Source organism: Parambassis ranga, chromosome 2, assembly GCF_900634625.1.
Source record: "Parambassis ranga chromosome 2, fParRan2.1, whole genome shotgun sequence".
Classification (NCBI taxonomy): domain Eukaryota; kingdom Metazoa; phylum Chordata; class Actinopteri; family Ambassidae; genus Parambassis; species Parambassis ranga.
The window spans coordinates 16,085,870-16,113,402 of NC_041023.1; positions in this window are offsets into that span (position 1 = coordinate 16,085,870).

Genomic DNA, 27,533 nt, shown 5'->3' on the forward strand with positions numbered 1-27,533 from the left:
CTCAGGAAATACCCCAGTCTCAGTCCCAGATCTTTAATCACGTAGCTTGTCTAAGTGTCATGGTTTCAGCCAGGTTTTTTATTTTGTAGTTCATTTTCTGTTTGTATTAGTTCTAGTTTTACTAGTCACTTCCTGTTTTACTTTGAAACTCGATCTTCTCCTTGTGTTTCTGTTCTGTTTACTTCCCCTTCCTCATGTGTGCTCCCTTCCCCCTCCTGTGATTACCTGCTCCGCCCTAATGTGCTTCACCTGTGTCCAATTGTCTTCCCGCCCTCCTGTGTATAAAGCCTGTGTGTTTCCTGCCCCTTGTTGCCAGTTTGTTTTGTGAGTCTTCCATGCGATACAGCCGTCCAAGTAGCCTTTCTGCTCTTGTGATTTTTCCCTACGTGTTCTCGAGTAAGTTTTGGATTCTCTTGTGTGTGACTTGTTTTTTTGGATTTGACTACTGCTTTTTTGCCTTTGCCTTTTGGATACCTTTGCCACGTTGACTGATCACCCGTGTACCGAACCCTGGCTTATATTAAAGGAACTGAGTTTGTTTTCACCTCCGGCTAAGTCTGCATTTGTGTCCGCCATCTCACAACCCCTGACACTAAGTGCTTTTGTGTTGTGTGTATGTTCACCTCTACATGTGAATGTACGCCTGTTTGTTATCTCTCAGACGAGTCAAACTGTTGGAGTGATTTATAGAGGAGGAAAGTCTTTGTTTTCTTCCCATGACAATATCAGCAGTATGGCAGATGACACAGAGAGCTCTGAGAAGCAGAGAGCTGCTCGGCCTAATGCAAGTTAACACACGAGTCCTTGTCATACCAGGGATTCCTCTCTGCTCAACAGCTGGATGAAAAAGACCAGAGCACCGTGGATGCCCTGTCATCCAGGGAAATATAATAATATTTGTATCCATTTGCTTAGCAAAGTTCAAAGGAAGTGGTGAGATCTAATTTTGTGTCATTCTTGACTATGTTGTACTGTACACACAGTTACCACCCCAGGTGGCGTCCTTACTAATGAACCAGAAAGCGAGTTTTATGGCACAAGGCATGCCTTGGCTACTGGCAATCCTGCACAACTATCATTCAAAGCCAATTTCTATGAATATTTGGAGGAATGTCACAAAAAACCTTGTACAGATTCTGGAAGAACCCACTTGCTAGAAACAAGTCAGTTGTACCAGCAATAACTTTGAAACAGCAAACAGTTGAAGCCTTTCTACATGATGATCACAAGAAAATCGTCAAAAAAGGATGGGAAGGTTGACTCACCTTTTATACAGTTGCAAACTGGTTCACCAAACAGAGCTGTAATTAGATTTACAGTCACTTTCACCTGCTTTATTCCCTCATTTTTTTTGTTCTGCATCTACTTAGATCCACTAAAATATAATTCCAAAATATGTGTGGAGCATGGTGTTGGGTGCTTAGTACATTTGCACGCACAATTATCTTACCCTTAACTGTTGTTTGTGATCATTGTGGTTGTATTGCAGTGTTATCTTGTCATTGTTTCATCAGTCAGCAGTGGTCTGACATGAGAAGCATCAGGAAAACCCTTCCTAATGACTTGTGCAGGGATTCTTTAACAGGGACACTCAATAGACCTTTGTACATGCAGATGTCATGCAAGGTATTTATAGGGCCTTGCTTTGTCAGCTTGCCATTGATACATGACAAAATGTGTACAAAATCATAATAGTGTCAGAGGCAATTTATGGCTGCTTACTTCATAAGCAGAGGGAATAATAATAATAATAATAACTTTATTTATAAAGCACTTTTTTAAACACTCAGCTTCAAAGTGCTGTACAATAAAATCCAAGCAGGAACAGCAGAACTTGGTTAAAATACCATCCAGTAACATTCATAAACACAAGGTGAGTCAATAAGACGTAAAACAATTTAAAATATTAAAAATAGAATAAAATACAAAATAATGATAAAAATAAGAATAAAGCATAAAAACAATTAAAAAGCAATAAAGTAAAACAATAAATGAATGGATAAATGAACCAGTTTATGAAAACGCTAAACAATAAAAGTGAGTTTTAAGAAGAGATTTAAAAGAAGTCACTGAGTTAGCCTGCCTGATATCCTCTGGCAGGGAGTTCCAGATTTTGGGCGCATATGCAGCAAATGCGCGGTCACCTTTTGTAATTAGCCGGGTTTTGGGGACTGATAGGAGGAGTTTTCCAGAGGATCTCAGGCGGAGTTCAGGCTCGTGAGGGGTTAAAAGGTCCTGCATATAGGAGGGGGCGAGGCCATTTATTGCTTTAAAAACCATCAGTAAAATCTTAAAATCAATTCTAAAACTCACAGGGAGCCAGTGAAGGGCAGCTAGAACTGGTGTTATATGGTCACTTCTCCTTGTATGAGTGAGAAGCCTTGCAGCGGCATTCTGTATTAATTGTAGTCTGTGAATGTTATGTTTACTGATACCAGAGTAGAGGGCGTTGCAGTAGTCTAGCCTGGAGGAGATTAGTGCATGTATAACTGTTTCAAACAGAGGTGGGGAGAGGAATGGTCGAATTTTTCTTAATTGCCTTAGCTGTGCGAAACAGGATTGAACAACCTTGGTAACTTGAGTGTCATAAGAAAGTCTGGAGTCAAGGATGATACCCAGGTTGCGGGCCTCAGTGCATATATTTTTAGACCAGGTGCCAAGACAGGTGGAAAGGTGGGCAACATAGCTGGGGTTGGGGGTGGAAGGTGTAATGATTATAATTTCTGATTTAGCATCGTTTAACTGTAGGAAATTGCTGGACATCCAGTTCTTAATTTCTGGACAGGATTTGTGAGCCATCAGAGCTACCGGGTGTGAGTGGTATATAGAGTTGGATGTCGTCAGCATAACAGTGGAAGTTAATATTGTGTCTGTGCAGGATATCACTGAGGGGTAGCATGTAGATAGTGAAGAGAAGAGGACCCAGTATGGATCCCTGGGGCACACCACAAGACAGGGGGGCGGACACTGAGGATATGTTACCCAGTATCACAGAAAAGGACCTGTTTGACAGGTATGAGGTGAACCATTCTAGTGCCACTTCACTGACTCCAACAGTGTACTTCAAACGGCTGATTAAAACATTGTGATCCACAGTGTCAAATGCGGCGCTGAGGTCTAGGAGGATTAAAATTGAGTGTAGACCAGAGTCAGCCGCCAACAGAAGATCATTTGAGACTTTTACAAGTGCCGTCTCCGTGCTATGCATGCTCCGGAAACCTGACTGGAACTTCTCGAAAATGTAATTATTATTCATGAAAGAAGTTAACTGGGAAGCCACAACTTTTTCTAGAATTTTTGATAGAAATGGTAGCTTAGATATCGGTCTGTAATTACTTAGAACAGCGGGATCGAGTACAGGCTTCTTTAAGAGAGGGCAAACGATGGCATGTTTGAGAGAAGATGGGACAATGCCAGAGGAGAGAGAACCATTTACAATGGCTAGGATACTGGGACCAACCGTGTGAAGTACATCTTTTAAAAACCAAGAAGGGATGCAATCTGAGAGGCAGGTGGTAGGCCTTAACTGCGTAACAATGCGTTCCAGTGAGGGGAGTGAAATTTCATGAAACTGTTTTAGAGCGAAAGGGGTGGAACAATTTTCTTTTGGTTCGACAAAGGCAGAACGGAATTGTTTGCGGATGTCACGGACTTTAGTTAAAAAATAGTTAAGAAATTCACCGCATTTCTCAGGAGAGGGTTCAGCAGGCTCAATCGCAGGGGGACTCAGAACAGAATTTATTGTTTTAAAGAGGATTCTGGTGTTGTTTCTGTGGTAAAGTGGCCAAATGAAACTGGTGAGCAGGTAAAAACGTTTCTGTGGATAAGAGCAACCCCTCCACCCCGACCTGTTAGCCTTGGCTGGTGAAAGAAAGAATAGTTAGGTGGGGTTGACTCAATGAGGGGAGCATGCTCTCCAGGGGCAAGCCAAGATTCTGTGATGGCAAGGAAGTCAATTTTATTTGTCATGATAAAATCCTGGCAGATGAATGATTTATTACTGATAGATCTTATGTTCAGTTAACAGAAATTTGCTGAGTTTACAGCATGGGAGGTGGAAGGGGTGATTTTTATATTAATGAGTTTTTTTTTCGCATGAGTTTTTAAAAGGGGCCATCACCGTATGCACAGATGGATGCATGTCAAGGAGAGCTGGGATGAGTTCAATAAAATCCGAAGTTTTGCCTCCCGAGAGGCAGTAGGTAATGCCACCAGGAATGCTTAGATGACGGATTATTGAGTCTCCAACTACCAATATCTCAGGGGAGTTTGAGTCCAGACTGTCTTTGTACACTGCAAGCTTTGCGTTGGAATTAAACGTGGTCATTAGCGAGGTGGGAGAGTGCAGGTGCGCTGGGTGATTAGCCGGCTCAGGTGTATCAGCGAGAGCAGGAGGGTGCGAAGAGGAGGAAGAAGCTCTGGCTGCAGCGGTTTGCTGTGGGGAGTGCGGTGAAGACACCGGACTAGGTGAAGAGCGGGGCTGCCTCTTGGTCTGTGGCGGTGATAACCAGGGCCGTTTGCGTTTAGGAGGTGCTGGTGAGAAAGATAGAGAGGAAAGTGAGTCTGAAATTAGACCGTCCCGGTTTGGAGACGAGCGCTTTCGGACCCGTGCTGCACTGCTTGTGCAAAAAAGGGGAAAGTGGTGGTTCTAGCTCTGGGGGAATCCTCGCTAGGGGAGAGAAGAAGTTTGAGAGGGGGGTATCCTCATTGCTAGCGCTGGAAGAGCGGTAGAGAGAGTTTCTTTTTCTTTGTCCCCTTCACAACGGACGACCAGGAGGGAGCTGAGTTTAAGCCGGGGGCATCAGCGACTGATCCTTCCGGAGCCGCTGGCTGGGGCTGTCGGTTTTCCGGAGGTTCTAGATTTGCCAGCTGGGACCCCAGTAACGCCTGCCGCTGAAGAACGTCCTCGATAAGCCGTTCCAGGGACTGAAGTTCCGATTTCAGGTCGGCAAATGTACTATGTGGGGCCATCAGTAACACTGGGGAGGGAGACAGCAGAGAGAAAACGGGCCAGCAAAGTGACAGTAAAATGCCAGGGGATGCACAGGATTTCTTTTCCGCAACCCGTGATGACAGAGAGGAGGTCGGACAACTTACACGCCAGGGCTCCAGAAGGAGCCCGCAGCAGTGAGAGAGCAGATTTTGATTGGAGGACTTGTTTAGTTGTTATTAGATGGAGACTTACCGACGAGGGCCCGGAAAAGCGGGCCCGTTGACAGAGAATGGCTCGGGTAAGTCAGTCCAATTTCGTGTTTCTCGTAGAATCCGTGAAAAATGCAGGTAGTATCAATCCTGAGTTTGACATACGCCGAGTAAACACACGCCGAGTAACACACGCCGCGCACGGTGATGACGTGACAATGGTGATGGTTTTGAGCATCCGGTCACATTTTTTTAACCACTGTAGGCTCAATGTTCTATGTAATGTAAAGTCCTGGTCAAATTAAAGGCCACAATGTCGATCCTGAATAATGGTCATGGGTCAGGTGTTGAGTTGCGTTGGCCCTAGTAGCCCTAATAACTGCAGCTTACAGGTACTAGATGCAGATTTAACAATTCACCCAACCCAGCATTTTAGGGGTCTGAAACATTACAGTCACAGACCCACTAAGAGCTTTTGATGGAAGAAGTGGAGGGTCTACTGCAAAAAAGGGAACCATTCCAAAGGTTCTTCCAAGCACACACTCAGATATCAATCTGTAGTACATCAACTGATCCTGGTCCAGTTCCTGTTTCTGACTGGTTGGCCTGTTGACCTTAAAGATCTTCTAAGGAGGGCTGCTAAATGGTTTCTAAATGTCGTCTCAGTGTCATGTCAATGTCAATGTCAGTTTTATTTATATAGCACATTTATGTGCTATATAAGGGCATTGCCCACCAAAGTGCTTAACATTAAAATACATAAAATACATAAAATAAACTCAAAGTAATAAAATACATGAAAGAGACAAACTGCAGTAAAATACAACAAAACAAACATACAATCATAAAACATAAAATCCCCAAGAGCTGCCAATACTCAGGCAAAGGCCGAGGTGAACAAGTGAGTCTTAAGTAGAGATTTAAAAGTGGCGAGGCCATTTGCCAACCGCACAGCTAGAGGCAGAGCGTTCTACAGAGTGGGAGCCCTGACTGAGAAGGACGGTCACCTCTAGTTTTTAAAAGACATTGGGGGACCTCCAGAGCCATTTGGTTAGCAGACCTAAGAGCTCTGGAGGGCCGATGCACTACCAGAAGGTCTGATAAATAATCCGTGGCCAGCCCATGCAAGCACTTATCAGCAAGCACGAATAAAAGAATCTTAAAATCAATTCTGTGCTTCACCGGTAGCCAGTGAAGTGAGGAAAGCAAGCTTTTTTGTCCCAGTGAGAAGGCGAGCCGCTGTGTTTTGCCAGCTGCCCTGACTGTCCTGTGCCCAAGACCAAACATCCAAGCACACACAGCGACTACAGACCAGTTGCTCTGACTTCACATGTGATGAAGTCTCTGGAGAGGCTGGTCCTGAAACACCTGCGTGCTGTTGTGGAACCATCGCTGGACCCCCTGCAGTTTGCTTACCAGCCCCGTATTGGAGTGGAGGACGCCATCATCTACCTGCTGCACAGAGCACACACCTACTTGGAGGAGGCAGGTAACACTGTTAGAATCATGTTCTTTGATTTTTCCAGTGCGTTTAACACCGTGCAGCCTGCCCTTTTGAATAGGAAGCTCCTGGACATGCAGGTAGAGACCCCACTGGTCACCTGGATCACTAACTATCTTACAGGTCAACCACAATTTGTGAGGCTGAGGAACACCGTCTCGGACACGATAGTGAGCAGCACGGGGGCACCCCAGGGCACAGTACTGTCTCCATTCCTGTTCACACTCTATACATCGGACTTCAGACACTGCTCACAGTCCTGCCACCTGCAGAAGTTCTCGGATGACTCTGCCATTGTGGGCTGTACCAGCAGAGGTCGGGAGGCGGAGTATATGAGTGTGGTGGACAGCTTTGTGGAGTGGTGCGGACAGAACCACCTGCAGCTGAATGTCACAAAGACAAGAGAGCTGGTGGTGGACTTCAGGAAGCACCAGACACTCCCAAACCCGGTCAGCATCAAGGGTACCAACGTGGACACAACGTGCTCATACTGCGTACTGTACTCTAATTTTGGATTATAGTGACACTTATACTCTTATACTCTGTACTTAACTGCATTTAATGTAACTTGATACCTCTGGCACAAGAATTTCCTTCGGGATTAATAAAGTTTTATCTTATCTTATCTTAATGTGGTTTGGCAAGAATAACTACACAGCCTTGCACCATTCCTTGTGGCTTGCTCCCATACCCCCCAAGAATTTCACATTTGCATAAGCACTTCTGAATCTGTTGGTTTTCTCTCTTTTAAAAGGGTGCTGCAAAGTTTCTCTTCCATTGTCACAAGCTCAGAGAAAATCACTTACAGCAGGGAGGGCCAGATTTGATCATTTGAAAGTGTCTGAGGGCCAACCGTCCAAAGTAACAACTTTGCTGTGTTGTTATACTTGATTGTTATACTTGACCAACAGGCAAGTGACACTGGTGTGAAGATGAGATCTGATCTGATTTAAGAGCAGCAGTAGAGAGAAGTAGTATATTGCGTAGACTATTATAGGTGGGAGTCATTTAGTACTGATCTCAAGCAGGTCTTGTCAACAGGTTTGCAGTGCATGCTACAAGGATGTAATGACATGCCTTATGACAGATGCCTACTGAAATCTGGCAGAGTAGTTTTGAGAGAACAGCGTCTCACACACTGTGTACAGCTGGCACTTTAACAAACAAAGATGATCTGCTCAATGCTACACCAATGAAACATCAGTTTATAACAGACAGTCTGCTCAATGGATTCAACCATGTTCATATTTTCTTTACAAATGTTTACATTTCTTAAAAGTTTATCCAGCCGCCGGTAAAAAGGCACAACCAGACTGACTGACAGCATTGACTGACACATTGAAGCTGTTTTGGAGAACTTTACTTGTACAGCACAGACACTCTCTGATGGCAGGTTGAATGCATAAGCATGGTTAGTCTTGTGGTGAATTGTGTCTAAGTGCTGAACCGGTGTTGTGCACCTTCAGAGCCCCCTGTGCAACGCCCAAGCCCCTACGGCTCCGTGTGACGCATCGTTTTCATGCAGACATGAGCATAAGCCAACAGTGGCCTGCTCATCATGTAAAAGTTACACATTGAGTTAAAAAATGAAAGAATTTCCTGTTGAAGGGCTGGCAGGCCAAAATCAGAATCAGAATCAGAATCATGTTTATTGCCATGTAAGTGAAGGGGGTTCACATTACTAGGAATTTGCCTTAGTGATTGGTGCATACAAAGAACATATAACAATTAACATGCAATAAGATAAAAACTAAGATAAAATTAAGTAAATAAACTAAAGTAAGGCTAAATTTACATGACAGACATGGCGTAACAGACATACAATGAACAGAACATAAAATACTGTGCAGATGAAATGGTAAACATAGACCCTTATATGATCGAATGGAACAGTGTAATAATGTAATAATGTAACAGGTACCACATGGATCGGTGAGGTGGTACTCGTGTGCAAGTAGTGCAAGATGGAGTAAACAGTGCAAATAGTCGTCATTGTGCAGTGACTATACTAAAGTGACCTTCTGAAGACAGTGCAGAACAGTGCATTAATTACAGTTTAACAGTCCAACAGCAGAGGGGAAGAAGCTGTTCTTGTGGCGTGAGGTTCTGGTCCGAATGGACCGTAACCTCCTGCCTGAGGGGAGTGGCTCAAAGAGTCCGTGTCCAGGGTGAGAAGGGTCAGCTGTGATCCGACCTGCACGCCTCAGAGTCCTGGAGACGTACAGGTCCTCGATAGATGGCAGGCTGCAGCCGATCACCTTCTCAGCAGAGCGCACAACACCCTGCAGTCTGTGCTTGTCCCTGGCAGTGGCCCCAGCGTACCACACTGTGATGGAGGAGGTGAGGATGGACTCAATGATGGCCGTGTAGAACTGAACCATCATCCTGGCTGGCACCTTGAGTTTCCTCAGCTGCCGCAGGAAGTACATCCTCTGCTGGGCCTTTTTGATGAGGGAGCTGATGGTGAGCTCCCACTTGAGGTCCTGGGTGATGGTGGTACCCAGGAAGCGGAAAGAGTCCACTGTGGAGATGGAGGTGTCTGTCAGGGTGAGGGGGGGGTGATGGAGCTGGCACTTTCCGAAAGTCTACTGTCATCTCCACTGTCTTCTGGGCATTCAGCTCCAGGTTGTTGTCAGCACACCAGGACACCAGACGGTCCACCTCCATCCTGTAGGCAGACTCATCCCCATCTGAGATGAGTCCAATGAGGGTGGTGTCGTCAGCAAACTTAATCAGCTTGACAGTCTGGTGGCTGGAGGTGCAGCAGTTGGTGTACAGGGAGAAGAGCAGAGAGGAAAGTACACAGCCTTGGGGGGTACCGGTGCTGATGGTCCTTGTTTCCGAGACATTCGTCCCCAGCCTCACATGCTGTCTCCTGTCTGTCAGGAAGTCAGTGATCCAACGGCAGATGGAGTCTGGAACATGCAGCAGGGACAGCTTGTCTTGGAGGAGAGCTGGGCTGATTGTGTTGAAAGCAGAGCTGAAGTCCACAAACAGGATCCTAGCATAGGTTCCCGGGGAGTCCAGATGCTGCAGGATGTAGTGAAGAGCCAGGTTGACAGCATCGTCCACAGATCTGTTAGCTCTGTAGGCGAACTGCAGGGGGTCCAGGAGGGGGGCTGTGATGGTCTTGAGGTGGGACAGTACCAGGCGCTCAAAGGACTTCATGACTACAGACGTCAGTGCCACAGGTCTGTAGTCATTAAGACCAGTGATCCTTGGTTTCTTGGGAACTGGAACAATGGTGGAGGATTTGAAGCAGGCTGGCACATGGCATGACTCCAGAGAGGTGTTAAAGATGTCTGTGAGCACTGGAGTCAGCTCATCTGCACAGTGTCTTAGGGATGAGGGGGACACACCATCAGGTCCAGGAGCCTTGCGGGGGTTCAGTCTCCTGAACAGCCTGTTAACATCCTCCTCCAGGATTGAGAGGGCAGCTGAGGGGGAGGAGGGGGGCAAGGAGGACTCTGATGGGGTATCTTTGATGTGGATGTCCGTGTTGATGGGGTGTGGAGAGGTGTGTGGAGAGGTGTCAGGGCTGGCTGATAGTCCATCAAAGCGGCAGTAGAACTCGTTCAGACTGTTGGCTAATTGCAGGTCGTCAGCTGAGTGGGGGGCTTTGGGCTTGTAGTTGGTGATCTGCCTCAGTCCTTTCCACACAGAGGCAGAGTTGTTAGCAGAGAACTGCTGCTGGATTTTCTCAGAGTACAGTGATTTAGCACTTCTCACCTCCTTGCTAAACCTGTACTTGGCCTGTTTGTAGCAGTCTCTGTCCCCACTTCTGAAAGCAGCCTCCTTCTCTAGCCTCAGCTGTCTGAGTTTAGCTGTGAACCAGGGTTTGTCATTGTTATAACTCACCCTGGTGCGTGTTGGCACAATACTGTCCTCACAGTACTGTATATATATGACATCACAGTGTCTGTATACTCATCAAGACTATCAGTGGCAGCCCTGAACACCTCCCAGTCCGTTGTCTCAAAACAGGAGCGAAGCTCCTCCACAGCCTGGCTGGTCCACTTTTTAGATGTCCTCACCACAGGTTTGGAGAGCTTCAGCCTGTCTGTACGCAGGAATCAGATGGACCATCACGTGGTCAGATAGTCCAAGAGCAGCACGGGGCACTGCGCGATATGCCTCGCTTATTGTGGTGTAACAGTGATCCAGTGTGTTCTCCTCTCTGGTCGGGCATTTGATCAGCTGTTTGTACTTCGGGAGTTCTTTGCTCAGGTTTCCTTTATTAAAGTCACCAAGGACAATAATTAAGGAGTCCGGATATGTTTGCTCCAAACACAGGATCTGATCCGCGAGTGCACGCTGAGCCTCGTGCACGTCCGCACTGGGCGAGATGTAAACAGTGGCCAGAATGAATGAAGCAAACTCACGTGGAGAGTAAAATGGCTTACAGTGAATGAATAAGTATTCCAGAGCAGGAGAGCAGTGCTGGGAGATCACAGTCACATCAGTACACCAACCACTGTTGATATAGAAACAGACACCTCCACCTTTGGTTTTACCGGAGAGTTCCCTGTGGCGATCCGCTCGGAGGAGTTGGAATCCCTCCAGCTGCAGCGCGCAGTCCGGTATCTGTTCACAAAGCCAGGTCTCCGTGAAGCACAACACACAAGATGAAGAAAAGTCCCTGTTCTTTCCCATCAACAGTGTCAGCTCGTCCATTTTGTTGCTAAGTGAGCGGACGTTAGAGAGAAAAATCCCAGGTAACGGTGTGCGCGTCCCACGTCTCCGGAGGCGCACCAGCGCACCAGCTCTCTTCCCTCTGCGCCGGTGTCTCACCTTTTTAACTAAAACGTGTAGTAAATCGGCAGCAGATGCTAAAAAAACTGGTGATAAGTCCACAGGTATGGTAAATCTGATGTTCATGAGCTCTTCTCTGGTGTAAGAGCATGCAGACACACAGTTTGTGCACAAAAACAAACAAAACAGAGCGCACCAAAACACCAGGGCGTCCGTACCCGGCGCCATCTTGATTTAGAAAATAACACATTTTAAGACAGAAGCTGTAGGCCACGATGCCGGAGTTTGGACACCACTGACTTACATCGATGTAAAATAGTAACTACTTAAAAAAAAATGACAGAGCTTGTTGGAGATACAGTACATGATGGGCACAGACGATGAATAATTCCTCTGCGACAGGCTTCGGTTCAACCGTAGGCTATGTGAACTTATTTTGACTATCATCTGTATAGGGTTTATTCCCTTAAATTCTTTTCAATGAAGTGAGACCTGTGTAAGTGAACACACATGGAAGCAGGCATGCTCAAAGTGAAATGCCTTTGAACCGTCAACTGACAAAATACTGTCTGTAAACGCTGCTAAAATAAATCCCCCTGTTTCATTCCTTTTCTTGGCAGAAGAATAAAGACGTTTTCATATCTAAACTCTGGCTACCTCTTTCATGGGACTGCACGTTGTGTGTCAGTCAGTCATGTCCATGCAAACCACTTGAGAAAAAAGGCTCTGTCCTGCTTTTACCCTCCACAGGCACTGCTAGATCATACAGTACTCTTAGTGGGAAGGCTTGCCTACATTATAGGGTACTATAATGACAAAAACAAGGCAGTGACTTGGGAGCAGATCACAGTTCTTGGGTTTCCACCAGTGGCTGCCTACTGTGTTTCAGTTCCCAGGCTTCTCTATTGTCCTTCTCTAGCCAAAGTGCTACCGGGAAACAAGCCCCTTAATGGCGCTGTGGCTTACAGGACACCATTAAAAAAACAAAAAAAAAAACAAAACAAAAAAAACAATGGCATATGCCAAGTAGATACAGTTACAAAACAAGGTGCGAGTCCACCTGCAAGTAACGAGAAATCAGCATGCTGCTGCTTCAGTGACGGAGGGGGACGAAGAGGCTCACATCAGGCCAGGGCAGGCTGGGTTTGTTTGTGAATGGGCCATTTAGCTGGAATTTTTAGTGGAATTTAAACATGTTGATACTGGCACATTCCTCAGCAGTCCATAGAGTGCAGGTTACAAATATAGACAGCAGAAAACCACTTTGAGTGGCTTGAGTTTTAAACGCTTCAAATCTGCTTGAAAAGGAAAGTGTCATATAAAAAAAATAAAGGAAACCTTATCTGCTTATCAAAAAGGTTAAAGATTCCTAACTGTTAATAGACTGATGAGTGCCTTGTAGACTTTCCAGCTGAATGTTGCAGGTGCACCTTGAGTTATCCAAACCTATAAATCAAATACTTTAATTCCCATTTACATACTTGCCAACACATTTTATGAAAGCTCTGCATTAGTCAATCATAAAGAGAAAGGACACTCCTTTGAGGACAACAATGTTCACATTTTAGACAGAGAGGAAAGGTGGTTTGAAAGAGGAGTCAAGGGAGCCATCTATGTTAAGCTGGAAAAACCTTCCCTTAACAGAGGTTGTGGCCTCAGACATCATCTTTCTACCACATATAATGCAGTGATTCCATTCAATCCCAGGAGATTTGCACATACTCACAGCAAGAACAAAGGGCTGTCAACCAGTCGCCCTCCAGCAGTTTCATAGTCGTTAGCCAGTTGTTAGACACACCTGGCCCAGGCAGCCAGATGATCACAGGTAAGTATGGAAACATCTAGTGCTATTGTTTTTAAGTTTGACCCAGACCCACCCACTAAGGTCTGTAACCACATATAAACCATGCTTCCCCACGAAACAGTTAGAACTGATGAAGCTGCTTGGATGAGCAGTGAAATGTCTTCAAGAAAACTCTACAAGTCCAGACGCCTTGCTTCAATCTTCTCTACGTATGATGACCTGGATGACTGAGAATCTTCATCAACAATTAGTCTATCAACAAACTGCTGCAGGAATGATTCCTAAAACCCTAAATGTGTTAGCATTGTAGCACGTCTTTTGTTTTTTGTTTTTTTTTAAATGGATGCCTGTGGTTAACACAAGCGCCCAAGATTTTCACTATTTATACTGCAATCTAAAGTACATTAGCAAGTTCTCCATAAACTAATTACCCCATTCATCGATGTTTTGACAGACACAACTCGTGAATATGCTGAATGACCCAGCCATATTCCAAGATGGCAATGCCAGGTTTCATCAGGCTGCAATTACAAAGGCTCTGGATAGAAATAAATATTTGGGCCTTCATAAGCTTATCAAAATGATGCAATGGCAATTTTCTGTAGAAATTAAAGCTATAGGTGGTCCATAGAAAAATACACTACTGTATGTAACAAACATAGACTGTGTATAAAAATGGAAGACGTGACGGGCCTCCTCCATATAAGTTGATGGGACATGGACCTGACTAAAAGCTAAAAGTGCTTCTTGAATATATTTTCCCCAGGCATGGTTTCTGGCATGTTTCTTGTGAGTTTTTATTACGCTGATGACGTGCAATTTATTTAATGTTTGTCTTTCATTAGTTACTGTTGACTCAAAAAGTCATAACACTATAGTCAGCAGCTAAGCTACGTAAGTTGAGGGGTTGCGCGTGCTCGATGGTGAAGATAGTGGGTGTTTGGGTGGAACAATAAAACCGCAGAATCACTTGTCAGACTCCGCCTACAAGATGGCATCCGTTTCTCAGCTGGACAGCAACAGATAAAATCACTGTCATGCAGGGGACACAGGAGGTCAAAATAAAGAAGAGTATGCTAGGTACTCGGTATGGTATTGCATGGAGACTTATGGTCTTTTGTACTTGTTTCAGTGTTTTTCTTGCATCCTTTGAGGAAGTCCTGCTAAAATATGTCTATATATACTGAATTCCATAAATGAAGCATACAATATAAATGATTTTGATAAATAATAATAAAAAAACTACAGCCTATGCAGGTCAACCCTTTGTACTGAAGACAACATCCAAAGGTTTTAAATGGAGCAGTATGGAAGATTTTACACTTTTGGATTTTTCAGTTTCCATACCCTCCTCCTGCTGCTGTGGACACGGTCTCTACCAGAGAATGTCCAAGAAGAAAGCTCGAATGGAAAGAACAGGTGAGCCATCCGTCTCTGAGATTCACCATGGCAATACTTGAAAAGACAATTAGACCATTCAAACAATGAGGCCTTTGTAACCCCGCCAGGGTTTCTTCCTGGTTTTTTTTTCCATGCACATGTGAAATAACAGTAGACGTCAGAGCAGGGAAAGTGTTTCCGTATAGCATCGTGGCAGGCTGCGCTCGGTGAAAAAGGAGGGCAGACAGGTGCTGACAGAAGGCTTGGGATAACACATGTCTGAACACATTGAAAGAGTTATCAGAGAGGGTATTCACCTACAGTGACGTTGTAAATGAATTACTTGCCCTCTGTGACCTCGCATAGAGTTTTGGAAATATTTATGAATACAGGCTGATGGAAATACATCAAAGCATGGATCATAGTAGAGATCAGATATAAAAAAATGACTGAATGTAAAGCTTAACAACATCAGATGGGGAGAATAGGCAGCTGACATTAATATGTTTGGGAAAAATGATCAGTGCAATCAAGTCCAGATCTTCAGGCTGTAATGTGATTACATTACAAAGACTAATGGGCTTTAATTGTGGAAAATGTCACTAGAACTTTGGGGAAGTACCAGCCAACCACATTTAGCTGCATGTTTTGTTATTTAATCTCCTGAATAGAAGATGTGCATTAATGCGTGTGGAGGTCGATATTTCTAATCCTTATAAATAACAATAATGTATGCATCTGGCTCCTACCCGTAGTCCAGTCTGTATAGTGAATGTAAGTTGTATTGTTCAGGACAGAACATAAACACATGCTAAAGCTAACCCAGTAGTTTTAATGTGTCCATTGTTAAATCTAACCACGTAAATTATGCAAAAGCTGAGCAAGTAGCATCATCGAAAATATAACCTAAAGCTAACCAGGTAGGTTTATGCCAAATATAAGTATATCAAGTGATTTTTAATGCCTGTTATTGTATTGTGTAAATAGTTTGAAATTCTTTAACATTGGTTGTCCTTTACATGTCTATACGTCAAGTGGTAAGTCTCTGGGTAGCACTAAGCACAGTACAGTACAGAAGGCCTCTTTGTAAAACACACCCAGTCCCCCCTGTTGTTCATATAAACCCTGTGTTATAGCTTCCAGTTTTAGTAAGGATCAGGAGGTAATGTGGAGCAGGCATTTTTTTGTTAACATGCACGTTTTTGGGGGGCCTCCCTGCCAGCTGACATCTCCCCCGATTTCCCAGCACTCGCCAGGGGGCAGATGTTATAATGGCCATGTGGGACAATTTTATATGAAACACCTCTTTGACTTACAGGTTCGAGGCTGTTAAATACCCAGTCCTCCCAGTGCTGCTCCAAGCTCCCTACTGGGGTCAGGGACTTGAGGGTCGGAAGGCTCTGGGGAATATTGAGGACTGAAATCCTGCTAAGGAAAACCAGTGGGAGGGGGACATACAGCTGTGGATCCAGCTGTACATCATCTTTTTTTTCCTTCATCAAAGTGTTTACAGAGCCAAAGGGGGCCAAGAGTGGAACGACTTGTAGGAGTCCTGATGGGGGAAGTGAAAGTGGTAATTACCCGGTACCTTCAGGTTATGGTGCTTAACAGTCACTTTATCTGAAGTTTAATTTAAAAAGTGTTGAGTGAGCGTGCTCTGCATGCTGTGATGTGCGTTTGAAGTGTACATTAGAAATACAATTCCTCTTATAATGCGCTCAAAAGCTGCAACCTGCGAAGTATGACACAATAACCAGTTTGTTCCACCTTTCATTAACTTCACAAGTGCTTTTTGTTGATTTCTGTTGGAGCTTAATCATCTGCCATTAGAGCGATAATGGCCGATTAAAATTGCAGTCTGTGTTTCATGACCAGGTTTGCCACAGGATTTATGACAGTCTCTTTTCTCATTAAGAAGAAGCCGTCTGTAAATTCCACGCTGTGACCTGCGTGCCTGCATTCCCAGCGAGGAACAAAGCCCTTCAGGGCGTTTTAGAATTACTGCTGCTTATCATCCCACCTCGCAGCTAGGCTTTTGGGATTCAGTGTTTACACTGGCAAATAGCTCCTGCTTTGAACGCTTAACCTAACATGAGAGTTTAAGCTGGCTGTCATGAAAAAAAACACAAGGCCAGTTTGGTGAAAAGATATTCGGGCGGGCCTGCTAATCAAAACTGAGGAGAATGTGTGTGCTTATATATATATGGCTTTAATCCAAGACACTAAGCATTGTTTACTGTAAAAACACAATTCATTATTTTATTTAGCCTAATTTAAAAGGCTATACTGTGCATGAAATTTTGAATATTTTGTTGCTCATAGAGTGTTTAGAAGATTGAAACTACTTGGTGTATTGCAGCTGTATTAAAATGGAAACATCAGAATAAAGTAATGGAAGAATTAGCATTAAGTCTTTGGTGCGGAAAGGCAGTGGTCAGAAAGACTTTGCTGTTACGTTGCCCGGTTAGTCCAGGGGATGAGGGGAAGCAACAATAATGTTACCTGGGCCTGAGGAAGAGACAGGAGATAGAAACGATTATATTTATTTTATAAAATAAATAACAAAATGACAAAGCAAACACAAAAACAAAACTGACAGGATCAGTACTGATCATCTTGCTCTCGTCCCTCTGCACAGGGCAAAGATGACCCCGGCCTTGGGCACACCACCAGTATATAGATATATAGATATAGGCGTGCTGATGAGAACCAAGTGGACTTAGCTCTGGATGATCCACTTGGTTCACCGGAAGTGCACATGGGACCCTGAACAGAGAGCAGAGAGATACACACAATAGACATACACACAACAAAATGAATACTGGCACGTAACATTTGCTTCTGACACACTTCCAGTGGGACCTGAAGTCGGGCTGAGGATAGAACAACAATGTGGTGCAGACAGAATGAACATAGAAACTGCAGTTCCTCATGTGGCCACTTGAGGGTGAATCCACTGACTCCTCCATGTTTCAATGTCCAATTTTATTGTATAAGGAAATTATATATTAACTTAAAATCTTCCATTATTATTTGCACTGCACTGCTATGATTGTATTCATATTGAATGGGAGTCAGGTGCTGTCAAGATGGCAATGACACCTATGTCAACACTGCGTTTCAAATGTAATCTTTGAATCCTAGCTATCACGTTTGTGTTTAGTTACAAAACAGCAGTTTTTATGGAACATTTTAGGCTTTTGTAAGAAATTCTCTTATGATTGCTCTTTCACCAAAATAACAATTATAATCTGATGAAGACTTGTGAACAGGGCTGAGCAAAGTATTGGCTATCCTTTTAAAAACATTTCTTTTGGCAGCTAAAGAGAGTTTCCAGACTGTGAGGGGGTTGAAGCATTGATCCTGCCCTCAAGGGAGAATCAGATCAGCTTCCTATTCCAGTCAGTCGTGTAGGATATCTGGGCGCTGTGTGAGGCCCACTCTGCTACAGTTGGTCTGATGGTGGTGGTGAAGAACATCCAGCTGTCTGTTTTCCATGCATCCCTACCCTCCTCAATCCACTTGAGCAACACTTTCCTGTCAAAGAAAACCAAAGTGTAATAGCTCACACATGTCAGTCATTACAGTAAAGAGTGATGAGCCCCTGATGAGCCTCGCTGTTTCTCTTTCCCTGTCTCTTCGGGTTTAGCTCTCCTCATTTTTATGCTTTCGCTGTCTTACTGTTGTCCTATGGGATACCACAGACCAGGGCTACTGCAGAAATACAATATTCACAATCATAAATCATTTGAAGCACATGCTTTAAACAGAACCATTTTTCCAGAGATGGTTTGTGGCATTTATATGTTGTATTTAAATAGTTATTGCTGGCTAAAAAGTTGGAAGTAACATCAAGGTCAGCTACTAAAGAAATAGCATGATGTGATTTAATAAAAATGGTACAGCCTCACCACCTGGCATTTTTTTTACAAGATGGCAGCACCTGAAAATTTGATATTTTGGCCTTACTTTTGTGCAGTGGGTACAGGTCATGTTGTTGTCCATCTTTCTACGATGCTAAGAAACGTAATCAGGATCGTGAAAGGTCCTTGCATGCTTTCCTGTAATGTTGCAAAGAATTGGCAGCTGCAGACAGTGACTACACCAACTGTCCCTGCCTGGTGCTGCTCTCCTCACTAAAGTAGCAAAGGCTGCCACAAACCATAACTTTGGAATTTAGGGATTTCAAAATCTCTATAAGTGAAAATCAATATAAGTGATTTTAATAAATAATAATTTAAAAAAACACCCCATGCAGGTCAACCCTTTGTTCCATTTTAACTATATTGCCGCATTAGCCTGCGCTATGATAATTACTTTGGCGGGTACAGTGTCATAACCAATGATGTGATGGCCAAACCTAAAGTATAACCCCCTAAGCTGCTATAAACCATAATGATCCTCTGGCCTCTGAAGCACTGAGCTGTTTTTATCATTTCCACCTGAAAAAAAAAGTGCAGCAGCTAAGGCCAACATGGGGTTTGAACAGACAGAAATCTCTGTGTCCCCACTGCCAGGCTGTGACATGAGACGCTCCAAGCTGCTGCTATGTTGATGTAAATATAGAAGTATGAACTTGATTTGGTGTTGTGTTTTCAGAAACAGGGAGATTTCCCTGTGGGTAATCAACTTCAAGACAAGTCCTAAACTTGTTGGGTCAAAGTGTTAGGGGAAAAAAAACACCTCCATCAATACGGTAACATGGTGACTACAGGATATTATGGTAACACTTAGGCTTGCAGAGGGATTGCCCGGAGGAGGCTTCGCTTTCTTTGGACTTTGACTGATGTTTTGCCCTCTGACAGCTACATGAGAGCAGCCTTTGGCCTGTCAAACCCAGCCAATCACTCTTATCCCTGCAGCCACAGTAGCATTGCGAAGCAGACAAACTAAACGCTATTGCGATTTGATGTCAGACTTAACAGACTGGACAACTTAATGATGATTTAATATGATTTATTTTCCCTTTTCAAAAATATTATTACCACTGCAGTGTTGATTTGCAAACAAAAGTCATGTGCAACAAAAGAAAAACTTAGAGGTTATCCCAGCACACCAAATATGGAAACAATGAGGTGTTTATACCTTATAAAAACAATCCTTAATTGCTGTCATTGTAAATTTGTATGAGCTGCAGTAACACAATAAGGAATGGAGGAGCTTTATTCAAGAAAATCAACTCTTTTTACTGAAACTACCCATGATTATTCATGTAACCATACTGTTTGTCAATTTAAGTGAAAATGATGGTAACTTTAGGTGTGACGAGGATGGACAGGATCAGGAGCAAGCGCATCAGAGGGACAGCTCAGGTTGGCCCTTATTGGGACAAAGTCAGGGATGTTAGATTGAGATGGTTTGGACATGAACAGAGAGAGAGATATTGGTTATACTTGTTAGAAGAATGATGGAAATGGATCTGCCAGGCAAGAGAAGGCCAAAGAGGAGATTTATGGATGTGCTAAGAGAGGACGTGGAGTCAATTAGTGTGAGAGAAGATGATGCAGAGGATAGAGAAAACAGATGAATTGCTGTGGTGACCCCAGCTGAATGATGAAGAAGAATCTACTGTATATCACAAGTGTTTTTTTTACATGATACTCTATTACTAAGTACTCAAATTGATGGTGCTTCCATGCCTATTTTTTATCTACCCCTCACCCTGAAGTGACCCACTTTGAACCAACAAGTCGACAAACTTAGACCAAAGCAAAGCACAGGATAGAATCACCCTGCAATGGTGACACCAGTAAAAGAAGGACGCATGTCCTGTGTGAACATGTGGACGCTTCATCCCCTCCATAGGACTGTTTGTTCTTTCGCCTGATTCCTGATCCGTCCTGTAGGTCTCCAAAAGGGCTGCTGTTTCCAGGCAACAGCTCCTTCTACAATGTAAGCTGTGCAGTCGGTGGTGGCTCTGACAGGAAGACAGTGGCAATAATGAGACTAGATGCATGGGTGAGCATCACCTGGGGCAGCAGGGTTAATCATTTCCATTCAGGGCAGCTCAGTCTTTGTACGCAGGCGACGGACTAATACACTCACAGGACGGGGTTTGACTTTATCAATGACTTTTAGAGCCAGTCTGAACAGAGGGAGTGTTTGTTGGTGAAACACACCCACACCTTTAAGGTGGACAAAGGGATCCACAGTGGCAATGATGTCTTGGCTGCCACTCTCCCTTCTGAGGTCATCTTCTGAGCCCCCTTTCCGTTGAGAAAACACCAGGTTTATGCAACCACGATATGGATCAACAATTTGCTGTTTTTTTTTCTTTCATTCCTTCTCCTCTGGAGATGTGAACGGGCCTTAGCTTTCCCCAAACCTTTTTCCCATCGCACCCCTAATTAGGTAGGAACTTTCCGCTCTCATAAACGCCAATGCAACCATCAAAAGGGCAGAATGCTCGGAAACAGAGAGGATAGCTCCAGGAATCACAATCTTCAGCCTGCAGATTCAGGATTACTATTTACAGTGTCACAGGTCTGGGAAGCCCGGGAGGAGTGGAAAAATGAAGAGTTCGGAATGATGGAATATTTTGTAGGATGTCTGGCCAGACCGCTGGTGGGTGGTGACATATAGCAGACTTGCCTAAACATTGCATATTACAGTGACCACTAAACAGCTTCTCATTTTCTGAACAGTAGACTGGGACACACAGAAGTTTGGTCAAGATGCAAACCATCAAAAGGTCTAAGCAAGACCTCAAGATTCTTCATAACTTAATTATAATGCTACATGTAACTCGTCCTTTAAATGTAATTGTTGTGGATCTTTTAGTGGAATAGTGTAATACATTGTATATCAGGGCAGTGTTCCACAAAAGCATACATTTTAAATTTCTAAAGCTATTAAGACTAACAATAACAGGAAGTTTTTGCCCTTGTCAACCATTTTGGCTAACTGCTAACTAGATGTATACCTGGACTGTGCAGAAAAAGCATGCATTGCATGATGACAAAAAGACCTGCAGTCCATTGCAGAGACATCAATGTATGCCAGTATGCCTTATTGTTATGTTGTGTTTATATAGTGCATACAATATGTCAGAGGCAGGATTGTGTTTAAAATGCTTCAACATCTGCATAGCAGCTACTCGTGTGCATGTTTGTGTGTGTGTGTGTGTGTGTAACTCATTTCTTTTAACCATCCACATTTTCAAAGCCAGGCCAGAAATTTAATCCGACCTTATTCAAATATTGATTCCTATTATTTTTAGTGGTACAGAGCACAGCAGAGCATTCATACCAAGAAAATAACCACTCTGGTCTTAAACACAGTCTAATGGAGCAATTGCTTTGGCCTTGAGCAACTATGATAAATATCCTTTTGGAAAATAAGAAACACACAGAATCTATTGTGAGGGGAAGCGAAATGGTTCTTATTGCAGCCAGGCTTGTACAAAACAAATGCATGGCTGGCGTTACATTCAATAGTTCTTCCTCTGAATGATGGAAGGAGCGCAACTTCTTGCTTCCAGCTTGAATGCCAAGGACAGGGATTAGCAAATATCCAGTAAAGTCAATGTAAGCTGACAGACAGTGTGGCCTGTAGTTGTTTCCTTTGCTGTAAAAGGTATTTACGTGTCTTATTGTACATCATTCCAATTTTATATTAATAAAATAAAAATCTTGGTCTAGGCTAAAACTAGCAGTCTGCATGTATTTATAGCGACCAGTGACATTTAGGAAAATACACTTAGCCGTCTCATTTGTGTGAAATATACAACTATAGCCAGGAAACTTGCCTAGACTAGAATTTTAGCTAGAATATTTAAGATTAGGGTCTTTGGTAAATGGCTCCATATAGATTGTGAATTGCCTTTAATGACTTACAATGATCATCAATCTTGTTGGGGAAAAAAAAATCTTTTGTAGTCATGCTATGGATCAAATTAGTCCATGCTTGCTTCTGGTCATATTTTCCACTAGCAAACTAGCATGCTAGCATGAGCCAAGATAGTAGTTTGTATTAGAAAAGTGATATGGCGCTACAATTATGAGCAGTATCTTGGCTTAATGAACCTCGGCCATTGTGGTTGATCATGGCCACTGTAATCAATGCCTGAGGTCTCACACTTCAGTACACAAGAAGCGACCATCCACACTGTCCTTCACAGAACCCGCATCCAAGCCTCATCACCTTTCACTGATCAAATGGCAAGAATTAGAGAACTGAGGTGATTTTCAAAATAAAACACCACAAAGGCTCCTGTATTGGCTCAACATTCATACCCGGTGGATTTAGAGTCCATTCACCATTCATCCACATGTCAGGCTTTCGTCAACTGCCCATTTGTTTCATATCTCTGAAGCAAGTTCTACATTGCTTCACAAAAAACACAGGGAATACAGGTTTATATGCAGCTGAGGACTTCTGTAGGTGGATATCTGTGAAAGTCACGTCTAAAGCTGTAAGTGTCCAAATATTTACATGAGTTGTTCAAACTGGTGGGGTTAAAGTGGGGTTAAACTCTACTCTGAGACTGCTGAAAGGCTGTGGTGGTATAACTGGTTAACGACCCATCGTTTTCATGTGACAATTGTGACTTGGATTGAAACATCCCGGAGACTGCATCTTTTGTGCCAGAAAGATGATGTCTGAGTGCAATACCTTATTATTCTAAATGACACAGATGGCTTCCACGACCTCTCTTTCATGTCCTCTGTCATCGGTGTTGATGAACTGCTGAGTCTTGTTCTGTGACCCCCTGATGAAGCTGCTTAGAGGAACAGCATAACTTCTTCCAGGAAGTCCAGCTGCATTGCTTCAAGCTCTTGAAAAAAAATGCTCTAGGTGACTCAGAATCTCCATCAATGTTCAAACAATCTTATGAGAAAATGCACAAGGTAGAGGGGCTTAAGAGCACTGCACTTGAAGAAAAGAAGTCTATGTGATAATACTAATACACAAAACAAATGCTTTCAGCACTTTTTGTGAATGAGGCAATTAGTAATTAGCCACTGATTATCTTGCTAGCTATGCTCCAGTGCAATTCTGCTTTCTTAAATGCTCTTATGTGTTTAAGTAGCCCAACAGCAGTCGGGTCATGGTACAGAACAGATTAGCCTTGCAGTGCTCACAGTATGTCTTCACTAACTCCTATGTATGCCTATACTATGTAATCCATGTTAATGCCATTAACCACCTTTGAGAGTAGGGGTAGGGTGCTGTGTGGGGATAAATGTGACACGTACATGGCTACACACATGTAAAAGATTTCATTTTACTGGAGTCTGTGTTGTCCTTAAGTCATCTCCTCTGCTGTTGCTCACACACAGCAGCCTGTTATTACCGACATGCCTCTTAATAAGCCCCTTAATATTAAATAACTGTTTTTAGCTGACATTATGAGGCGTTTACAGCTCCCTGAAGGGAGTTTTTACATTTGCCGCTTAATACTGACGTGAATTTCCAGGTGGAAAAAAAGCACAAATTGCCGAAATACGCTCAGAGTTTACGTAACAACACAGCGGGTCAAAACTTGCACTTTATGAAGGTAAAGATCATTCATGTGTTTTTTTTTCAACATTCTGGCCATCAATTTACCGCAGGAAAATAAAAGATTATGGGTTTGTATGTGACTTTTCAAGTATGCACTTGACCTCACTTTAACGTCTCACCTTTTCAGTCATTTCCCATTTTGCCTCCATCCAGCAGCCCTTTCATTAACATTCCTTGGATTCTTTTGACATGATCCAAAGTTGGAAACGGGGGATGCGCTCATATGGTGAACATAAGGAGGTCGGATTTATGAAATGCAGCTTTAACTCTCACCACTTAGTGCTGTTTTGTTTCCATTTGTCTGCACCGTATGGCTGCATGTGGCCCAATGTGCTGCCATGCAGATGTGACAGTGGCAAAATTGCACTCCGTGTCCATGATGAGGAAAATTAGAGGCACAGATTTGCTGGAGACTCTTAAATCTGTCTCTTCTCACAGCTGTACAGCTGAACTGATTTATATTCATGGCTCTGGCAGATGATGGTCACATTGCAAAAATACTCACCGTATGTCATCATTTATAGCTCCCTATCTGTAGGCCTGCTAACTATTGCAATTTGAAATGACTGACATTCAAAGGTTTGGGGTCACCAGGCCAGGTCTGATCAGCTTAACAGTTCAGCTGTGCTAACATAATTTCACAGGCGTTTTCTAATCATCAATTAGAACATAGAAATGATGGTTGCTGGAAAAGGGCCTCTGAATACCTTTGTATATATTCCATTAAAAATTAGCCTTTTCTAACTAGAATAGTCATTTACCACATTAATGTGTTATCTTCCTTAAAAAAAATAAAATAAAAATAAAGACATTTCCAAGTGACCCCAAACCTTTGGAACGCTATATATATATATATATATAGTGGTACTTAGTGGTCTTATCCACTGTTTCCTCCAGTAGGAAGTAGTCAAGCCAATTAGTTTGTATTAATGTGCGTCTGTTTCCACCTCCTCACATGATTGGACACTGCTCATCAAGCTCATCAACAGCAGTGCTCGATCTTTTGGTCCATTAAATTGTCTTCAGTGTTTACCTTCATTATATCTACACAAAATACTGAATAAAACCATAGACTGTATATATTTTTTAGCTCCCTAAAAGTGAGGCCAGAACCTTTCGATTGGCGTCTGGTGGCTGGCTGCATTATAGATCACAAACCCTGTCGTCGTAGAGGTGCTCAACAGTCTTTCTTAGAGATTTTTCTGCCATACAAAATTTCCAATATAAAAACGTCATTATATTTCTGTTCAGTGTTATTGAAAATGTGTAATTTTAATCTTTGACTCATTAATAATTCAATCATCAATAATAATTCTTGTAACGTTTACCTTTTTATTTTATATTGTATTGTTACATGCCTGGAAAAAGATACATTATAATCCTCAGAATATCCTTCGTTTGAGGCCACATTAATGAGACATTAAAGGTAAAAATGCACTCTGTCCATCTATTAATTATTTGAACCCAGTGCATTCAGTGCATTTACTTGTTTCCCTGTGGACTCTGAATTGGAGAGTACATTTCTACTTTCTCCTCCAGAGCACTTAGAACAATCACAGGTTACAGTTTTGCTCATGTTACACTGTGGTATGAGGATAAGCCTGGACGATGTTTTTCTCACACTTCTCGTGAGGCAGGTGAGCCGAGAGGCCTAAACCATGAAGTACAGGCTAAGAAGATGCTCTAACAGCAGCACAGATCGTAAATAATCTGTATTCAATAAACCAAACATTACTTTCAGCTTCATTTTACACACAAGCATGAAATCACTCATCTCACTTATGCCAGCGCATGAATGCCCACAAAAGACACACACATACACACTCAGTCTTTTATTTACTACTCTGGCAGCACACAACAGGGACATGGGATACATTATGGTGGAAAGTTCCTGGTGCTGGTTTCCTGGATTAATATGAACCAAATATAAAGTGTCAGCTTCAATTTGGGTAAGCACATGAAAATAAAAAGAAGTCGCCAGTGTTGAGTCAGAGCGCAGAACAGCGTGATACACTCATGAAAAGAGGTTTCTGCTTTCACTGGCTGTCCCTGCAGTTGTGACTGCTAGTGGTGTCACGCCTGCCAACACAAGGCTGTGATTAAGCCAGTTCGTGCGGTAATCTGCAGCATTTTTTAATGATGATTGACGTAAAGGGGATTCAGCCTATAGTGAGAACATAAGCATGAAGTGAATGTTTAATCCTGATGAATTATAATGAAGTTTAAAACTCAATTTATTGTAAGGTATATTTATGGGATGTTTTTAAGCACAGTTGTGTTTTTTTTGTTTTTTTTTTTTGCATAGCTTTTTTATTTAATGTCATCGTGGTGCAAAACTGCAAAGCCAGCCAAGTGTCAGCATTCTTGCTCAATGTTCATATTGTACATAGCCTACTGTACATGATAGTGTTTTTTTCACTACCAGTGTTTGGAATGAATCTAAATACTGTATTTTCACGACTATAAGGCGCACCTAAAAGTCTAAAATTTTCTCAAACGTCGGCCCTGCGCCTTATAATACGGTGTGTATGGGTTGAGTACCAGACACGGGGACGTGGTACGTAAACTACGTACGCTGGCAGCAATTCACCAATCAGCTGAACAGTACGTCATACGTACACTACGTACACTAGCAGCGATGAACCAATCAGATGGATACTACGTAACACACAGGTTCAGCTGATTGGTGAATTGCTGCCAGTTTACGTAGTGTACGCTGGCAGCAATTCACCAATCAGCTGAACGCTACGGTACTGGCGCAGCAACTTCCAGCGGATTACAGCTTCCGCGTTATGCAGTGACAACTTTGCCAGCAAAAACATCCAGCCCAGCCACATCACCAACACCTCACTTTCGACATCCCCGTGAACCAAACTGTGGAGAGAATGGGGACCAGCACGGTATCAATACGGACTGTAGTGGTGGACTGGATGGTAATGGACAGAAACTTCCGCCTATGGAAGAGAAAGACTCAAGGAAAAAGGAAAAATAATAACAAATTAAAGCTGCAAGCAGCATTGCGGGCCCTCGCGCACCTTGCGATCCGCGGGGTCATCGCAGTCTTCTCTCCAATGCTCTCGTCTCCTATACTCTCCTGTCCTATGCTCTCCTCCTCTCATTTCCACAGATATACAACGAACACATGTTTACAACAGAACTTTCCTGCTACCAGTAGGTGGCGCTATGACCGTATCATCCTATTAGCATATATATCTGTTCAGGCTCGGGTCCATAGCAGTACTGTAAGATTTTGTCCACATTGCATAAAGTATATGGGTAGTACTGCATAAAACACAGCGACTTCCTTTGTAATGGCGAATGGTCAACTTTTGAGGCCACTCCCCCACCACACGGTAATACTTTTGAAAGAGTTTTGGAATGTGTCTATTCCCTATGGTGTCCTGAGTGGACACAGTGAATTTCAGCTCAATTGCATGAAGTATGTGAGGC